Source organism: Camelus dromedarius, chromosome 2 (assembly GCF_036321535.1).
Source record: "Camelus dromedarius isolate mCamDro1 chromosome 2, mCamDro1.pat, whole genome shotgun sequence".
Taxonomy (NCBI): domain Eukaryota; kingdom Metazoa; phylum Chordata; class Mammalia; order Artiodactyla; family Camelidae; genus Camelus; species Camelus dromedarius.
In genome coordinates, this window is record NC_087437.1 from 25,565,932 (window position 1) to 25,584,946 (window position 19,015).

The 19,015-nt window shown below is 37.4% G+C and overlaps 1 protein-coding gene across 3 annotated transcripts in view; it reads left to right on the plus strand.

The window, feature by feature from the left end:
- The window catches only part of AGTR1 (angiotensin II receptor type 1), a 42,797-nt gene that overhangs the window by 15,450 nt on the left and 8,332 nt on the right, over positions 1 to 19,015 (plus strand). For 2 of the 3 annotated variants that reach the window (XM_010980572.3, XM_010980571.3), the window contains exon 3: positions 11,506 to 11,602. The exons of the other annotated variant lie outside the window; for it this stretch is intronic. The gene's annotated coding sequence lies outside the window, so the exon portion shown is untranslated. The remainder of the gene's footprint in view (positions 1 to 11,505; positions 11,603 to 19,015) is intronic. 3 annotated transcript variants of the gene reach the window in all.

Below are 19,015 nucleotides of genomic sequence, written 5' to 3' on the forward strand. Positions count from 1 at the left end.
GTGCATGACATTGCCATTAGATTATTTTTTAGTGAAAGCTTTGCCTTACATAAATATACCAATGAACTTAACCATTCCTAGGGACACCACTGAATGCAAAATGATTTCATGTTCTGGTTATTCCATTTAAATTATTTTATCTGCAAATCCAACAAAAAGAAAATGCCAAATAAAAAGATATATTTGGGGTTGTATATGTGGCATCCATCCACATAAAACTAGGAATAAAATTATTTAATGGAAAATTTCTAATTCAACCACCTCTAACCATGTAAGATAGTCCGAATTAGAAGAAACGATTCTGACTTTGTATTATTTTAGTGGTGGTGTTCTCTCATAATTCCCATGGTTTTTTTCCTGTCCTGCTATTCTTCAAAATTTCCTAATGAGGATTAGGGAACAGGCATATTTAACAATCTGTATTTGCAGGCTGGAAACAAGAAAATAAAGACTAATCGTTTCTCTCCTGCTAATCTGATTTTCTACAGCTCCTCTCCTACCAGCTTAGGCAAAGGACTTAGTTACTATTTCCAGCAGATGGGGCCAAGGAAAAGACAAGTATCTGTGATGTCATGTGTCCCCTAGATGGGCCAGCTGCCTTACAGGCCTCCATCAGAGACCTCGCCAAGAGTGAGAAGTGGTCACGAACAGAATGAGGGGGAAAATGCCATTTCCTTTATTCTAGAAAAACAGCATTCCGTGGCCGGTTAACAATGCTGCAGTAAACATTTTCACACATTTCCCCTGCATGTGTGGAGAGTTAGAGGGTGTATGCTTAGAAGCGGAAATGCTGACTTGATTTCCGAAGTGGTGATGATAGAAAGAGGCCTCTGGAAGTCGTGCTGAGTTGACAGAAAGTTGACAGGGGTTCAGTCCTTAACTGTTCACGTGTGACTGGCTCTCTGAACTGAAGTGTAACCCGAGAAGAACTGCTAGTACAATTTCAGGTCCCAGGGCCAGTTATTGGTACCAATAGTTATTTATTTACAACTGTACTGGAATTTATTTCCCAGGACCCCTTATATCGTTGACATCTCATAAAATCGGCCCTGCAAAGAACTAGAACATTTTGAGAATATACAATACACAACTTTCAATGAGAGGTTTTCATTTTCTCACACACAACATGAAAGTTGGTGTGAACTGACATGGACATCTGTCCAGACAAGTGCGAGTGATTTCAGGAAGCATGTTTCTCTTTTGTAACTCCAGTGTGTCCTTGGCAATTCCTGCATAAAGGCCAAACTGCCAAAGTCAGGTCCTTCTCCTCCGAGTAAAACCTTATAGTTGTATGTCAGTAGCTAGTCTTTGTTCTCTTCAGTGCTTGTTGCAAAATACAGCAATTTTCATTCTAAACCCCAGTAGTATTGGGAAGACAAGTTGAGTTAAAATAATGCTTGTAATTTAATCAGTATTCTGTCCCTAATAAAAAGCTAGTTAGTCACAGCTTCCTTCAAATCTCTCTCCCACAGATTGTTTTCCCCTGAAAGGAGACACTATACAGCATTTTAGGGAAAACAAACTTTTCTCAATTGCTAGGGGTAAAGTAATGAAAGGGCTGAAAATAGCACAATCACATTTTTTTCTCTCAATTCCCTGGGATTGAACAGATTTTTTAACTTCAGGTTTTTTTAACTGCCCTGAAAAGAGTTTGTTTCTAGCTGACTCTTATTTCAGTGTAATATTATATCTTCTTAATCTGGTAGAGTCACAAGTTTAAGTCATCATCCTGATCAGAAAAAAATAAGTGAGACTTATAAAGTAATTGAAATGGTGTAATTGTCTCACTCAAAAATAAATATATAAATAAACCAACAAACAATCTCAAATCCAATAATGAAACATCCTTGAAACTCTCCCAACTTGCAGTCCAATTGTAAGGGTGAAAACCTTGGGAGACCAGTTTGGGAAGCAGCCAGTGCCAGGTACTATTTCATACACTTGATCTTACCCACTTCTCCCAGCAATACTTAAAGGTGACTATGAGCATTGCCATTGTATTGTATTACTATTTTATGAATGTAGACACAAAGGATCAGAGAAAATAATAGTTAATGCCTATTAATTGGACAGGCACTGGGTCAGTCATTTCATCTGCATTTTTTTACTTAATCCACCAAAAAACATTACAGGCTAGATTCTCTTATTGGCTTCATTCTTTCACAGACACTGAGTCGACAGGGCCCATACTGCTAACCAATACCAGGATGAGAACTGGAATTTGGGACTGACTCCAATGCCCTAGTTCTGACCATTTCTCTCCCAGACGTAACCTATCAAATTCTCCAAATCTTCCTTCCCCTGTTTTTAATTAACTGCTACACTATCAGCATTTTTTACATATACATGTGTAAGTGAACGCTGTGCTCATATTCAATTATAGGTTTATACTGATATTGGGTGCAAGTATAAGCTAGCATCATTTTGAAAAATAGTGAAAGAGTCAGGAGCTCTGAAGGTAATGTTCAGGATTGGGTAAAACATATTTTCTGCCACATTTCAGTGAGAAAATTGTTTATTCATATGCTACCAGCCATACGCAGAAATGCAACAGGAAATGAAAAACTTTACTTTAAATAATGTGGTCTGTAGTACAAATTATTGTGCTGTGAATTAGTTTCCTTCTGCTGTAGAATTGATCATTTGGATTATGTAGACAAGCAGTGTAAGACATTACTGAAATTATCCTTGAATCCTAGCTTTGAGATCTATATAAAACACTAGGCAATATGCCTGTGAATACATAGAAAACACTTTTTAAAAGGATTGGGATAGGCTATTTTCCCCTCTGTTAAATAATAGCCTTTGAAATGAACCCAGCTTATCTGCTAAATAACACTTGCAAATTGTTGTGTTTTAATAAAGTGACAGACTGAGAGAGAAGCCACACCAGAACTGCTTATGCTTCTGGTACGGGCCAGGAAGATTATGCATTAATGCCTTTTAAAAGAAGGGAGCCTCTTAGCGTTACACCTTGCCTGGCAACGAATGGACCCACTTACTCTAAATGCAGGGGTAATTAGAATCTATGAAAATCCAGCATCAAAATCCCAAACCCCTGAAGCAATATGTACTCAATAAATTACAGCTTTTTACCTCTGTAAATTTTCAACCATTCCATTTACGTACATCAATATATGAGTGTGTGGTGTTTTAGGGGGCCTGCTCTATAATGCTATGGAAAGGTTTCATCACTATTAATCAGGTGTCCTGGAAATAGGACACCTCGTTTTTTTTAATTTCTGGAAGGCTCAGAGCCTGTGCTGCTGCTAGGAGAAGGTCGACTCAAATGGGCTAGGCCAGTGAAAATCCCCAGCAAACATGGAACCCAGTGAAAACCTGGGGGACTCAACTTGTGGTAGGTACCACTGGCAGTCACCTCTATTAGACCTTTAACCAGGTAAGCCCAGGCTCATGCATTTGTTTCTAAAATTGCAGCAAAGCCTTATAAATTAAGCCTGAAAGAACATTAATTTTTAGTTTAATCTTGGATGACCAAAAAAAGAAATTCTTATTTAAAAACCCTCATAAAAATGGTAAAACTAATGTTTTAAATGAACTAAACAGAAGACTTAACTTGCTTTAACTTTTTCTTTTGTTGCAGGAAACAACAAAGCATTTGTTTTAAAAGTTAAAACAGAAAGGTCTTAAAATGTATTGGGGAAAAACTATTTTACAGAAAATAAATTTGTTCCCTGGATTTGTCACTGAGTGTGAAGGTATCCTCAGCTGTCTCCTAGAAAGAGCAGGGGACACTTGGTATCCTTCTGAATGGAAGGGTTCCTATTAGCTTTTCTCCTCCATTTCCTAGAGCGTTGTGATGTTTATTCCTTGGTATTATGTTTTTAAAAGATTTTAAATTTTAAAACATCAAAATAGGCATTGAAACTGAGAACTGAAAGTCTCAGCCAGTTGGGTGTGATTTTTAAAAATAGGTAATACAGACCTCTAGTGGTTGAACAGTTTGAAAGCCTCTGCAAGGAAAGGAAATTGTGCATCAAGTGCTTGCATTTTAAGGAGGAAAAGTTATTCACAATGTAAAATTCACATATTTCATACAAACAAAACAGAGATAATAATGAGCAGCAAGAGAAGATGGAGCATTTCCCATCCTTTCAGATGCTCTCAGTTCTTCCAAAACAAGCAAGGACCCTCCCATCAGAGTCCCAGCAAGAAGTCTGGATTTGTATTGTTTTTCCTCTGAAAGATTAACAACCAATTCACTTGTTACATGATTGGAGCTGGCATATGTGTGTTACGTGAAATAGATTTTTATTTTCCCTGGCCCACAGTTTTCCCTCAGTGGGACTCTTCTTCCTCTAAACTCCAAGGGGTCCCTGTAGAAATGCAGGAGACCCTCACACAGCCACTGCTTGCCTGCCCTTTCCCAGGGTCTCTCCATGCGACAGCCACACTCCACTGGACTGGGGCTCAGTGACTGGGGTGGTTCTCCATCTATGTGAGGAGCAAACTACTGGATCCATGCACAAGCTTAAGTGATTAATAAATGTCTCCCTAGAGCTTCTCAAATATGAATGGACACACAAATATACCTGGAGAATTTTGTTCAAATTCAGATTCTGACTCAGCAGATGTGGAGTGGGGCCTGAGACTGTTTTACTAGAAAGCTCCCAAGTGATGCTAACACTGGTATCCAGGACCACACTTGGGGAAGCAAGGAGGTGCTATAACATCTTATTTTTTATTATACTTTGTGTTTTACTGAGTTCTTCATCTTGCTTCTTCTTTTTTACTTTAATGGCATCTCAAAATTTAATTTTTGAATTTATAAAACTTTTACTCTCTTTCACTTGACTGTACAACTATCTCTGAGAAGCTGTTGATTCAAGTTTTGTAAAGTTGGTCTTACATTTTAAGAATGGATTCAGTGTCATCTGTTTAGTTTGGTTAGTTCATGATGATTGTGAGCACCTCTCTAGCACCTGAAGTCATTAGGCATTTGTAGCCACAATTTAATATCTGATTAGCCACACTGGGAGAGTAGGTGAGATCGGATCTCGGGCATGGTGCATGCTGAAAAACTGCTAAGGGCTCAAAGTAACATCCACATCATAAAATCAGGCAGAATAAAAAAGCACAAGCTGAAACTGTGAGAGTTTCATGGGGAAAACATGGGGAAAAATATTTTTCTAACAAAATCCATCATCTAAATAAGTTCATATCATAGCATGTTGTCAACCTTAATTTTGAAATCCATAATTTTAGAACTTATGTCATGGGGTAGTCTTTAAAAGCCTCTTGCAAACTTCTAACATCTAGTTTCAAATCAAAAATAATATACTAACAGGCTGTAGCATGGAGGGAGTACATAAATTATCATCATTGCCCTGCATGAACAGTAATTCACAGGTTTGGCTCAGACACGACTTAGATGAAATAATTAACTATGTACAGTACTTAACAGTATAAAAGTAATTAATCTAGCTGCCTCATACTGGTTTGGCCTAAATAAACATGCAATAAAAAAGCCATACAATTTTATTATTTTTTCACTCACGTTACTACTTTAGTAAGTTGGAATTTTAAGATGTCAGAAAAAAGATATCTTTCCCTTAAAAAAAAAAGCACTTTCTTTTCCAATGTTAATGGACTAACTATAAGCTGAGTGAGTTCTATATATTTATAATTGTGGGCAGATATTCTCAATTAATAACAGTATGCATTCTGCTTCACAGCAGTTTGGCAAAAATGATTACCTATTTTAAATTAAGGTGTAAATAAGAAAAAAATCAATTTTTTAAACTACAAATCACATAGACTCTGTTGAAGAACCACAGTCATGTGGTGGTGTAGCTTTGGCGAAAATGTTTCAGATAAACTGAATTTTGCCACATGGGTTCTGAGAGGAGACAAGTTGCCTTTTGGCCTATAGACTCTTCACCAGTGGGTCCACAAGGTAAAGGGCAGGGCCATTAGTTGGCATAAGGGTAACAAATAAGGCAAGTATCCCTGTTTGTGCAAGAGAAGAGAGCTCAGGTGATTCCTACAAGGGGGAGAGAGGTTCACCCCATGCAGGCCTGTGCTTTAAGCCTGTTCTCAGTGTATGCATGCTTCTTTGCTTTGCAAAGAAAGAGCATGGAGCCCTGTAAAGGGTCCCCCCTGTGTTTCAGTGTATGTGAGTGATCACCCAAAAGGATGAGATGGAAGAATCCCCAGAGATCACCGAGAGCCAGAAAACAGCTGTTGTTCCCACTAGCCAGAGAGGCAGAACTCGTAATTCTTGGGGCATCAGGTAGCATACTCAGAAAGGTTTTGCCTCAAGAATAGGAAAAAGCCCTAGGCTAAATACTGCTCTGGTCCCACCTAACAAAGCTTATAAGCCAGATCTGAAGGAATCAAACTGTTCGCAAGTAATTTAACTGCTTCCCAGAACAAAGCTGGAGAATTTATATCAGAATACAAAAATATCCAGCATCCAACAACAAAAAATTCACAGTGTTTAGTTTCCATTCAAAAAGTACCTGGCACGCAAAGAAGCAGGAAAATAAAATCCATATAAAGAAAAAAAAATCAGTTAATGGAAATAGACGTAGTAATGACACAGATAACAGAATCAGTTTATAAGGACACTGGATGATAATAACTGTATTCCATATGCTCAGGAAGCTAGAAGAAAGTTTGAACATATTAACTAGAGACATAGACCATACAAAAATGACTGAAATTAAATTTCTAGAGCTGAGAACTCAAACCAAGACCTCAGACACTATGACCATATTTCTTCCACTGCCCCCACAATATTCTTCCTTGGATCCCGAGTTTGATCCCAGTAGCCAAATCCTTAGTACTTCCTTAATACTGAAACTCCCAGGTGAATAATTCCTTTGAGGGGTTTAGCAGCTAAAGACAACAGAGTTCCTGAAGGCCTCCACGTGGGCCCCTTCCCATCTCACTTTGACTGCCCCCTGGCCTGTCTCTGGCTCATGGAGGAGACGGCACCATCTTCCAGGGACTGACACTCCACTCTAGCATAAAGGCTTCTCAGTCAAGTAGCTGCTAGCAGTCCTTCTGAGTTATAAGAAAGTTTACATTATCAGACCATCATTTTCCATCTCAATTTTCTATCTCACCTTGAAAACTCTATCGTTTGAAGAAGCATGAAATTTGTTTTCTTCGCCCAAAATAAAATCAAAATAGAAGTTCATACTTGTATAGTTCCCCACACTTCCCAGCCAAGGCACTACATATGAAATCATGAACTGTATTCCTCCAGCACTTAAACAAAATGTAAATGTTGTCCTTTTATGGAATTCAAAATATGCTCATGAGAATTAAACTATTTTTCCACCCAAGCTAAAAAAAATCACCTTACTTGTCTGGGAAGTTTTATTAGGGCTAGAATCCCAAGAAATGTATATGCGAGCCAAGTGTTACTGTTCATCAGAAACGCTCCATATTCATCCAGTATTAATCCGGTGTAACTCTGTCAGTCAATGTATCCACCTAACCAATAGCAGACATATTCCCTTTATGGACTTTTTTTGTGCATGTGTTCCTAAACCTGCAGTAAGTTAATTTAGAAAATATATTAGTACCAAAAACACAAATGTAACCTTGCAACACAAATGTGTAGATAATTTCATGCTTGGAGCATCATAGCTCATTTTTAAAAAACTTTACTTGACAATGAAGCTTTCAAAAATATTTTTCAGCACTAGTTAGTAAAGATATTTTAAAGTTTAACCTTAATACCAGTTATATAACCAGGGCCACTGGGTCATTGTAGCTCTATGAAGTAGCATCAGGCCCTTTCACTACTGATCATCTTTTGGGCACTAGGTGATTTTTTTTGAATAAATGTTAAAATAATATGCAAGAAGACCCAAATATCACATGTGGTGTGTTGTATTCACCCACATGGAGGCATCACTTTAGTGAAGTGCAGCAACAGCTCTAAACGACCTAACAGTATCTGAAACAGAACAGAAAAAGGAAAGCCAAGTGGCTGGCAAGATCAGTGAAGCAGGGAGGTGCAGTCCCGGCTGCCGTCCTGAGCTGGGTCTCAGACTCTACGCCAGGCCAGGGCAGTGCACACCCAGACGGCGCAGCCCGACTCTACGAGAGCAGAGGTGGATAATAACTTCATCCCATCACTTCTCTTTGTTTTCCCACTACCTGCAACTCCTCAGTCATGGATTACTGTTGAATGTGGAATTTAATCTGGGAATGTCTAACAGAGGTACACTTCAAATATTTAGTGCAGTATAAACACACTGGAGTGGGGGTCTGTGGCATCTTGCTGGGGCTTGAAGTCTGTTTTCTTAATTGTAAAATTAGGTGGTTAGCCTGGATCCTAAGTTGTAAATTAGCAGCCCTTAGAGCACATTTGGTCTGAAGAAGGGTTCTGTTTATTTCCACACAATGTTGCTTTTTTTTTTTTTTACTTGCATTAGTTGAAAACATTTCAAAATAAGATATTTCACATAAAATTTGAAATTTCCAACTTATCTTTAAAAATCAGCCTGTATCTCCCTCATCACAGTTGACACAATTAAGGTTCCCATCCCTGCCTCCTCTGAGAAAGGGAAAGGGTCCTCCATTCACCAGCATGCCTGCTTCACCCGCCTCTGTTACTCTCAGCCCCTGTATAGTATTTAAATATGTGAACCCTGCAGCGTGTAATTTCTAAGGACCATTCCAGCAATAAAATGTTAAGAATCTCTGACTCAAGTTGTTTCAATAAAAGCGAAAGACTATAGAGAATAATAGTTCAACTACATGTAAGTTAAAATAGACTTTGCTTTTGGGTAAGCTGACAACCAAGACCCCATTTAGAATATAGTAATTGTGTATGTTTATAGGGACAAAGGGCATGCATATATATACTCCTGTATTTCTCTCAAGAAGAAAAGCAATAAATATGACCCATAAATTTCCTTCTATAGCAGAAATTTCTGTGACTTCCTGATCCACATTGAGATAAAGCTACTCTCCAAATCTAAATCGAAAGTCCATAGTTGCAGAATGACTTTTTATATAAAAGAACATCTTAATTTGTTGGTATAACAGGCATGTAACTTATCTAGAGAATGGCTTTAAGCTGATCATTGACAGGTATGTAACTATGCCTACTGAAACAAACTGATTTCTAAACATATTTTCTCTGGATTAGAACCTCCTCATTTCAAGATATCCAAAATTATTAGCATATTATGTTATTCTCACAAAATTCTAATGAACTTCACAAATCTGCCTGCTCTGAGTACAAAAATATTTAGCCTAATTTGTTTTTCCATTGTTTTATATAGTAATAAAGTAATACCAAAAACATTATTACCAGAAACAACACAGTGTTATATAATTATTAGAAAGTGAATCTCATGAAATCATATTAAAGAACAACAATTACCACATGTTAAGTCAGATAATTCAAGGAAGAGACTTATATGAATACTAGGGGAGCTGCTGGCAAAGAGTTTTTTTCTCTGAACCCTGCATTTTGAAGGAAAATTTTGCCATTTAATTAGTTTAGGTATGATTCACCAACCAAAGGTCTATAGTGTGATATTTTCCCCCTCCAGCTTAATCTTAAAATCGTCTGCACTTTAGATGTTCATACTTTCCACTTCTCTTAAAAAAATGAATACTTCCTGGATACTTTACATTGCTTTATGGTATTAATAACGAGTTGTATCACGATACTGCATTATACTGACAGAGCTCTAACGTCATTCCAGTCTGTTTCTTGGCCATGTGTAATAATGTGACAAGTTATACGTATAAACAAGGTATAATTTTAAGGGATAATTTACTTAGTATTTGGTGGGGATATATGAATATATATTGAGAATATATAAAATGATAGTAATAATAGATAACATTTATTGAGTGTTTAATATGTAGCAATCTTTCTTCCTCGATGTTTTATTTAACCCTCACATGAACAGTAAGTTTTTTTCCTGTTTTAAAAGACAAGGAGACTAAGGCTCAAAGAGGATGAGTAAATTAGCCAGGTACAAGATTAGTCAGAGGTGGACCCAGGATCTTAACTGACCTTTGTGGCTGCAAAGCTTCTGGTTTGTTTCCCATGATGCCTGCCAGCCACCAGACTCCACTAACATTAATTAATGTTCCCTTTTAAGATTCTAAGTGCTGAATATGTATCTCTTGATACATAGATTAGCTTTTCACTTCAGCCATACATTAAACTTGTTTTTATGGTATATAGTCTATTCATACTGAATGAGTATAATATTCTATCTTTGAGGAAATTATTTTAAACATCAAATCTTACAAATTCTTACAAGGGCTAGGTAGAGGCTTTATAATCTCATTCCCATTTGTCAGATCGAAGTCCAGAGGAGGTTTAATGATTTGCCTAAGATCTCAGTTTCAAGAGAGGCAAGGAAAAAGCCACTAAGTCCTCCACACCCTAGTTCCAGACTAGTGTTTGTTCTTTTTTTTCCCCTGCTAAATCCTGCAATCAACTGATTTCTACTCTTCAACTTCTGAAATTATGTTGCTTTCTTACTCACTCCTATTGGTTTTACATATTGAGATTCGGCGTCAGTATTCACCATATCTTTTCACTCCTAATTCTGAGTGTTTCCATCTGATTGCTGATTTTTGTACTTTATGGGCTTTTTCTTTATTTCAGTTTTACCCCAATTATCCAGGAAAGGCTGCCTGCGTCTTTTGAAAGCTCTGATGTTCTCAATGAAAAGACCTTCTGAATGGCCTTGTTTGTCTCCCATGGAGTTGCATATCGCAACTTCAAATGCCCCACTAAAATATTACCCATTTGGCATCAGTATACAGAAAAGGCTGCATTCTGTGATAAGAAGTACAGTGGTGTTTTCCTAGTGAGAGAGTAGAGTTCTTAATGGGAAAAAGGGGAAGTATAATTTCCTCAGATTTTGCTGCTTTTCAAACACAATGCTGCTTTTCTTCTAGAACTAGTCTGTAAGAAATGTTTAAGGAAAATACCACAGGAACCAATAAATAATTAAAATTTTGGTCACAGAATTCTATTAATATTGGTCCTTTAGAAGCCCTTTTTTTCCAGAAATGTTTTTCTTCAGGTACAAAAACAACTACTCATTGCCCTTATGGATTAGAAAAGCAGCTGGGTAGAGGAGGCAAGTAACAGAGACTCAAACTAAGTCATTAAAACTCTTTGGTTGCCAAACATGGAGAGATTATCACTTGTAACTAGGTATATTTATCTCTTCTCACTTTTCTCTACTTGGTTTAATTCTCATGAGAGCCTTGATGATATTTAATGTGTTGATCCACAGAGAAAAAAAAAAGCTTAAATTAAGGTGAATGCAAAGTTGAATTTACAGTCAAATACTGTAAAAATCAGTTCAGACACCAATGACTCAGATTGACACAGCAGTTGTCTATGGCGTGATGCCACCAGAGGGCAGGGTTTGACTTCTGCACCTGGTGGCTGCCTCCCTCCTACTATAAGAGCCATCAGATCCCTTCAAGAGTTTATAATGAAACTAAGCTCAAATTCTCTCTTCCATTGTTCTTGTACAGAATCCTACAGTTCTGGAAAATGCTTAGAGAGTATCATTTTAGAATGATCTGACACAACAGCTGTTTAGTCAACTCACAATTTTAGAGCTCCTACTAGGTAAGTATTCAGCGTGACCTTGGACAATTGAAGGCTATCTGACAGAATGTTTTCTTTTGAGGGATCTATAGTTTTCCTGGGAAGATATGAATGTAATCTTTTTCTTTATTTCAGTTTTACTGCAATTATCCAGGAAAGGCTGCCTACACCTTTTGAAAGCTCTGATGTTCTCAATGAAACAAAGGCCACAAATAAAACATAATGTACAGTTAACTTATTCCATGAAAGATAAGAACTAGATTATCAAGAATTGAAAGGGAAGAAAAAAAAACTCTGGACTAGAAAGGTTTCTCAATAGCAGCACTACTCACATCTTAGGCGAGATAATTCTTTGTTGTTTGGGGTCCCTGTCCTGTGCCTTGCAATATGATCAGCAGTATCTTTGGCCCCTACCCACTCAACGCTAGTAACACCCTCTTTTCCCTCTCCCCCTGTTATGGGAACCAAAAAATGTCTCCAAACATTGCCAGATGTCCCTGAAGGGCAAAATTACCCCTGATTGAGAAGCGCTGAATCAGAGTATGAAGCCATGACTTTACCAAACGGGAAAAAAAAAACCTGAGCCTTGAGACTTCAGAATGTCAAAAATGTAAGGACCTGCTCTCTAGGCCTCAGTTTCCTCATCTGAAGAGTGGGAATAATGGTGCCTGCCCTCATAGGCCCTGTATTAGTTTGCTAGGACTGCCATAACTAAGTAACAACAGAAATTTCTTTTCTCACTGGAGGCTAGAAGTTCAAGATTAAGGTGGCAGCAGGGTTGGTTTCTGGTGAGACCTTTCTTCCTCACTTGAAGACAGACAGCCATCTTCTCACTGTCTTCACATGGCTTTTGCTCTGTGCAAGCACATTCCTGGTGTGTCTTCCTCTTAAGAGGACACCAATCATATTGGATTAAAGCCCCAAACTTATGACCTCATTTAACCACAATTACTTCTTTAAAGGCCCTATCTCCAAATATAGTCAAACTGGGGATTAAGGCTTCAACCTATGAATTTGGGGGCGGGGGGTGGGAGTGACACAATTCAGTTCATATCAGGGCTCTCTTACAGAGATGAAAGCCATTAGCACAAAACTTGGGATATAGTAAGCATTCAATTAACCATAAACTATAAATGTTGTTATTGTTAATATTAAGCCACTATAAGTCATCCATGTGAATCAGATACCATCAGAAACAGAGAATAGTATAAAACAATTATACATTAAATAAGTTCACTTGAATACTTGTGTGTCACTTTGTGCTAAAGTTATGCAACTGAAAAATTCAAATTGACATTTTCCCCATTGACATAGCTAATTATTTCAAAGATGTTCTGTCTTCCTTTATATGAAGGTCAAAGGCCAGTAGCTTCTGCATCCCCAGCATCTGATGAGTATTTAATGATCCAGAAATAAACTTTTAAGTGCCTCGGGGGATTTCTGTGTGTAAAGAAATTCTAGGTAAATATTTTTCTGAGAGGAGGCTTGAGAGTGATAATTCCCTTTCACCCTCTTAATTTGATTTATAAACTTCACCTATCTTACAGGAGATAAGAACAAAAATAAATTAGGAAGGAAAAAAAATAAACAGTTTCAAACAGTCATGGTCTTTAGCTAGAACCAAGTAACTAGAGATTTTGAAATTGCAAAGGAACGCGGGTCTTCTTCTGCCAAAAAGCTTGTTTATGAAAACTAAAGAGTATTAGATATTTCTACCATACTGGCTTATCATTTGAAATTTCTGCTGGCTCAAGTGAAACTGTGCTGTCCTATTTCCAGCTGTGGGGTTTCCTCCCTCACCACAATTGCTTTCCGATTGGAGGCTTGTAACTTTGATGACCAGGACAGAGTCAGCTTAGCTAGCTGGAAGAACAAGAGGGGAGTTTTCATATCTCATGAGGAAAGGGGAAGCACTAAAAGGGTTGTTGTTTCAGCAAGTTCGGGAAGAGTGGAGTCAACGCTGACAGTTGCTGGCTTAACAGTTTTATTGTTGGTAATAAAAGCAGAAATCGCTTTGAAAGTGAAGGTGAGAAAAGACAGAAACTGCTACGGTGAGGTTAAAAACAACAGGAGACGGTGGTCTTGGTGGGACACAGAATGTTTGAAAATTTTCACCTTGTCCTTAAAGAGTTGCTGCTGTATGAGTAATGTGCCACTTCACAACATAGCTCTCGTATGCAGAAATGCCGTATTTCCACTTGACAAACCAAGGGATGCGTTTATTTTACTTTAGAAGAGAAACAAACAGTCCAAGACAAAGTGGTACATGACCTTATGCAGCTCTCTTGGAAAGAGTTCATTTTTCCCTCCTGCTCAGACCGCACACAAATACTGGGAATATATTTTAATTTCAAATCTGATGTGTGACATCTGGTAACTCATTTATTGCTAATGAAGTTTTCACAGGAAGCTGCAGTCACCGGTATCTCATCGTATTTTTCAGTTGGCAAAGTGTTGTTTACTTTTTATTGGCTCAGCATCGGTGCCTGTTATATCACAGGCTGATTAATTAGAAAACACAAATAGCCCCACAGAGAAAATGAATGGAGAGGCAGAATGGAGGGGTAAATAAATAATGGTAGATAGAATGGTCTAAACTTTGTATTATAATAGATAGTATAATATCATTGTAATTTATGTTTTAAAATTATGTAGGTATTCAAGAGAATGATCAGAGCTGGCAAAACTGTCTGGTCAAGTAGTTTATCAGCAGTGCTTTCAGCCTCCCTCTCTGAGCCTTTCCACCTTTTTCCGGTACTTTAGCTTCTTCTACTTCCAGCATCACATACAACTTCCCAAGGGAAAATTAGTCATTTACACCATAGTGTGATTTAATAACACTAACAAAAATCTCAAAGTTGCAGCATCTCATAGCATCTCCACGTACATGATCTCATTTGATGTTTGCAACAATATTGTGAGTCAGACTGCACAGATTTTTTAACTTCATCATTACCATGAATTTCACTGTCATTATTTACCAGAGGAATAAATAAAATGAGTCATCACAGGTTAAGTAAAAGTTAACCCCATTGTGCATAAGAGGTAAACAGTATATTTGATTTAGATCTTTCAGTTCCCAGCACCATGCTCTTCCACTACCTTAACTCTGGCTCTCACCTGAGTCAGTGTATCTCCACCCCCAGGTAGATCTTGGTTCAAGTGGGGATACAGAAGTGGGTATCATCCACCCCACCCCAGTTAAAGACATTTCAGACATCTATGAGTAGGTGAAAGGGGTATTTGACTAGATGACATCCTGTCAGGCTCCCCTTAACTATGCCAGTCCTGGAAGTTTAAAAGGAATAAACAGTGTAATGAGTAATTCTCAAGCTGCATTTAGTATTTGTCCTACTTTCTTCAGGTTTTAATGCCTCAGAAGGGCCAAATGAAAACATTTTAGCTGATGGCACTTCTGCTATGTGCTGGATTTGGTTTTGCCTATGAATCATGATAAGCACAGAGTGCAAAAGCTAGAGTTGCAAGTTAAGATGCCAATAGGGCAGAGGGTTTTTAAACATTAGGGTGCATCAGAATCACCTCGAGGCTCATTAAACTATAGCTTGTTGGACCCCACTCCCAGAGTTTCTGATTTTGTACGTCTGTGTAGAGCCTAACATTTGCAGTCCAGAGGAATTCCCAGGTGATGGTAATGCTGCTATTCCAGAGACCACATTTTCAGAACCACTGCCAGAAGGGCCAGGTGGGTAACTTAAGTGGGGGACACTGCACTGTCCAGCACGGTGGCCAGCCTCTGTTGACTGAGCACTTGAAGCGTGGCTAGTTTCAACTAAGATATGCTGGAAACATTAACTAAACTCTGGATTTAGAAGACAGTGCAAAAAAATGTAAAATACCTCAATAATTTTTATACTGATTACAGGTTGAAGTGACAGTATTTTGGATACACTGGGTTAAATATATTACCAAAATTAATTTTACATGTTCCTTTTTATTTTTTAGTATGGCTACTAGAAAATTTTTAAATTACATATGTGGCTCATGTTATATTTCTGTTGAACAACACTGACCTAAAGAATCAGAAAGTAGAGAATGGTGGGGATTAGTGAACCACAGAGGATTCAAATCCCAAAAGCTAGAAACACTTTGGGGACCAAAGAAAATATATCTTTCAGTCAGATTTAGCCTGAGGGCCCCACTTCATACCCAAATATTGTTGCTACAACACTGCTACAATATAATTGTAGAAGCTATGCAATATCTATCATTTTACCGTTCTTTCAGCATTAATCAAGTAACTTTTTATACTTCTTGAAATAAAAGCATTGGGTTATAATAATGAAAAATATTTCTGCTGAATTTCTGAATGAAAAAAAGTCCATTAATCTGTGAAGTTCTGAGCTTTCTTTCATTAAATTTGTTTCACCTATCCTTACATTAAAGAAAGGTTATATTTTCAAAGTGCTTTCATATCTTTCAAAGACCTTACTTTTTAACTTTTAACAATCTGTGAAACAGAGGTGAAAACAGATGTTGGTACTCCCATTCTAAATATTTTGTAATATTTAAGGGATAACAAAGTAAAACATTAAATTATCTACGTACGATTTTAGTTGTAAAACAAGCCCTTGGGCGGGGCTCATGTCCAGCGCTTTCTCAGCCAAATCCTTCTGCTGTCTCTCCATTTTTACAGCATTTGAATGTAAAAAATTAAAAGTAGCATACAAAATTGTATTCAAAAAAAAAGTTAACTCTGTGATAAAATCAAATGAACATTACCCTTACAGAAACATTTTCTTAACACAAAGTCCATTTCACTCTTCAAACCACTGAACAATATAATATTTTGAAGTGTTATACTAAATAGTATATTACTGTGAGGTTCCTTTATAATACTCTGCCCTCACCTCTATGTTTTTATCTGGGGAACTGAACCATGTTAAGTTTTTGCTAAACTTTAAAAAGTTGTATTTTCCCTCCAAAGGATCTGAGATAGGTTTGTTTTGAGTAAGTTATTTTAACAATAACATATTGTGCCACCTTTCTCATAGGATGACATAATCTATGGCTCCCTAAGCCACAGGGCACGCTTGTAATTTTGATTTGCAGCCATGAACCAATCTGTCTTTACCCTTTCACCTGGACTGCCAATGAATAAGACAGGTGGTGTCTGAGAGGCTCACAGTCTTTGACCATAAATGGAGTGAATACAGCTAGTCTAAATAGGGTCCAAATCTATAACCTTGACCTCATCAACCCAGAGTCACAACCAGCTATCCAAATGTTCTGCCAGGGAAATAGTTCTTTGGGGTAAATAGTTAATCTGAAAAATGGGGGGGGGACCCCACTGTTACTATAACATAATAATAAATAGAATTTCTTTATTCATCTTTAGAAAAAGGTAAAATTTTTTCCATTTTTAACAAAAAATATCCTTGTATTTAGTTATAGAATATTATTAAATCATTGTGACACTCATAATATCTGTATCAATAGATAGATAATTGGCTGATTTAATGATTTATCAGGTAATTTCTACTTGTCAAGCCATTATTGCCTTTGTCTTCTTCAAGCGATGATTCAGAAGGAAGATTATGAAATTTCAGTGTTTCAGGAGATTTCTTTAAACATGTACCATTTCCCTGAGGGTAGAGAGTTCTAGAGAAGCTAAGTGATTGGTTCAAGATCACCTAGCAAGGCAGTGGAAAAACCAAAATTAGAACCCAAGTCTCCTTCCACATTGTGGGGGACCAACCTGTAAACTATAATTCAAAGAATATTCCTACTACAATCAGGGCATTGGGCAGTTTGGGGAAACATATACAATATACTGAATATTTAATCTTTCTAGTTTTAAGCTGAAACGAGCACATACAAATTATATTACAACTTCTTAAGAGTGACTTAATGAATTAATGAATGGTTAGTAATGAATTAATTAATGCTTCCTTTCCTTTCTAATAACTTTCCTCATATTCCTCAGGAATTTGAAATGAGATAAGCAGTTTCAACTGCTGATTTAAAGTCTCAAGCAAGTGTGGAATGGCTTCACATGTGAAGTCTGGGGTTCTGCTCACAAGTTGAATAAAGCAGCTTTTGTTGACTGAGGTGCTCTTCTTCATCTGATGAAAAAGAAAAGCTTGTAAACAGTCTCCAAAAGCCATAATATTAAAAATGATGTGTCACCTCCTTGATGGCTGAGATACTGATCTTCTGAATTGTGGTTATGATTTCTGTGGGGAAATTCTACAAGCCCATACATACATGTGAGGAAACTGGGAGAATTAAAGGACAGGGGCTCACTTACGTACAAGCTTTCCTCCAGGTTAGATGTTACTGCCCTTTTCTTCTAGTCTCTAGAGCACTCCTCTTTCTAGGCTCACTAGAAAACCTTCCATGGCCTTCTATATTTAACATAAGAAGCATATTTTCTAACATTGGTATGTCAAAGAAAAATTATTAAGCACCTAATTAGATTTAATCACATATCTTTCATCCCTATTTTTTCTTTTTGAAATTAAAAAAAAAAAAATCACACAACAGAAACAGCCAAGAGTTTAGGACAGACAAGAGTTGGAGGAAGCATGACAGGAATGAGAGTTGTCTGGGGAGACAGGGATATCCATCACTTAAACTATAATTTATGATAAATAGGAGCTTCTTGAGGGAAGAGAAATTTAATTACAGTTTAGTGTTGCATTATTAGATATTAAAGTACTGAATAACTTCTAAGAAGCAAATACTTAGGATTAACATTTTATTTTTCTTGAAATGTATACTCTAACTTGGAAGGAACTTCTGAATTTCCTTTCATAAAGTTGAGTTCTTTATATGCTTGGGCTATTCTGGATAAAGTAAATAGGAGGACTGGTTGAGGATGACAGAACATTTAACCACCATCACCACAGCTGGTTACACTTGATATGAGTAGAAATAAGAAAGCAGCTTGCACTGTTTTCATTTCTTGCAAGGGCAGGCCATGGTGGATGGTACTGACTTGAGAAGAGGACAAGAAACCACTACTTACCACTTAGACATCTCATGCTCCTCATTAAGTTTGAGGAGATCGAATCTTAAGAACTTAATTAGTATGGCATTAATAATTTTAATAAAATATTTTTTGTATTAAAAGAAAGATTCACCTAGGAATTGCAGAGGCAAACAAAATCATTTCCAAGGAAAGTTAACATAGGGAGGTTAGGCTGGGATTGCCAACCAAGAGCATGGCATTTGTCCTCTGCATCTGACTTGAGTGTAATTCTGGTTACTTGCCTTATGATGCTCTCTGCCATGCTCCCTTCTTCATGGCTGCCAGGGGTACCAGCAGGGAGGAGACTGCGGCCCACAAAGGCCTGGATGCTTCATCATAGGGCATGATGAAGGAAAGTGGGGGCAAGAAGAGGGACAAGACTATAGTCCAAAGTTTACTGGATCCAAGCAACTTAACTACTATCACCAAATAATGTGTAGGGC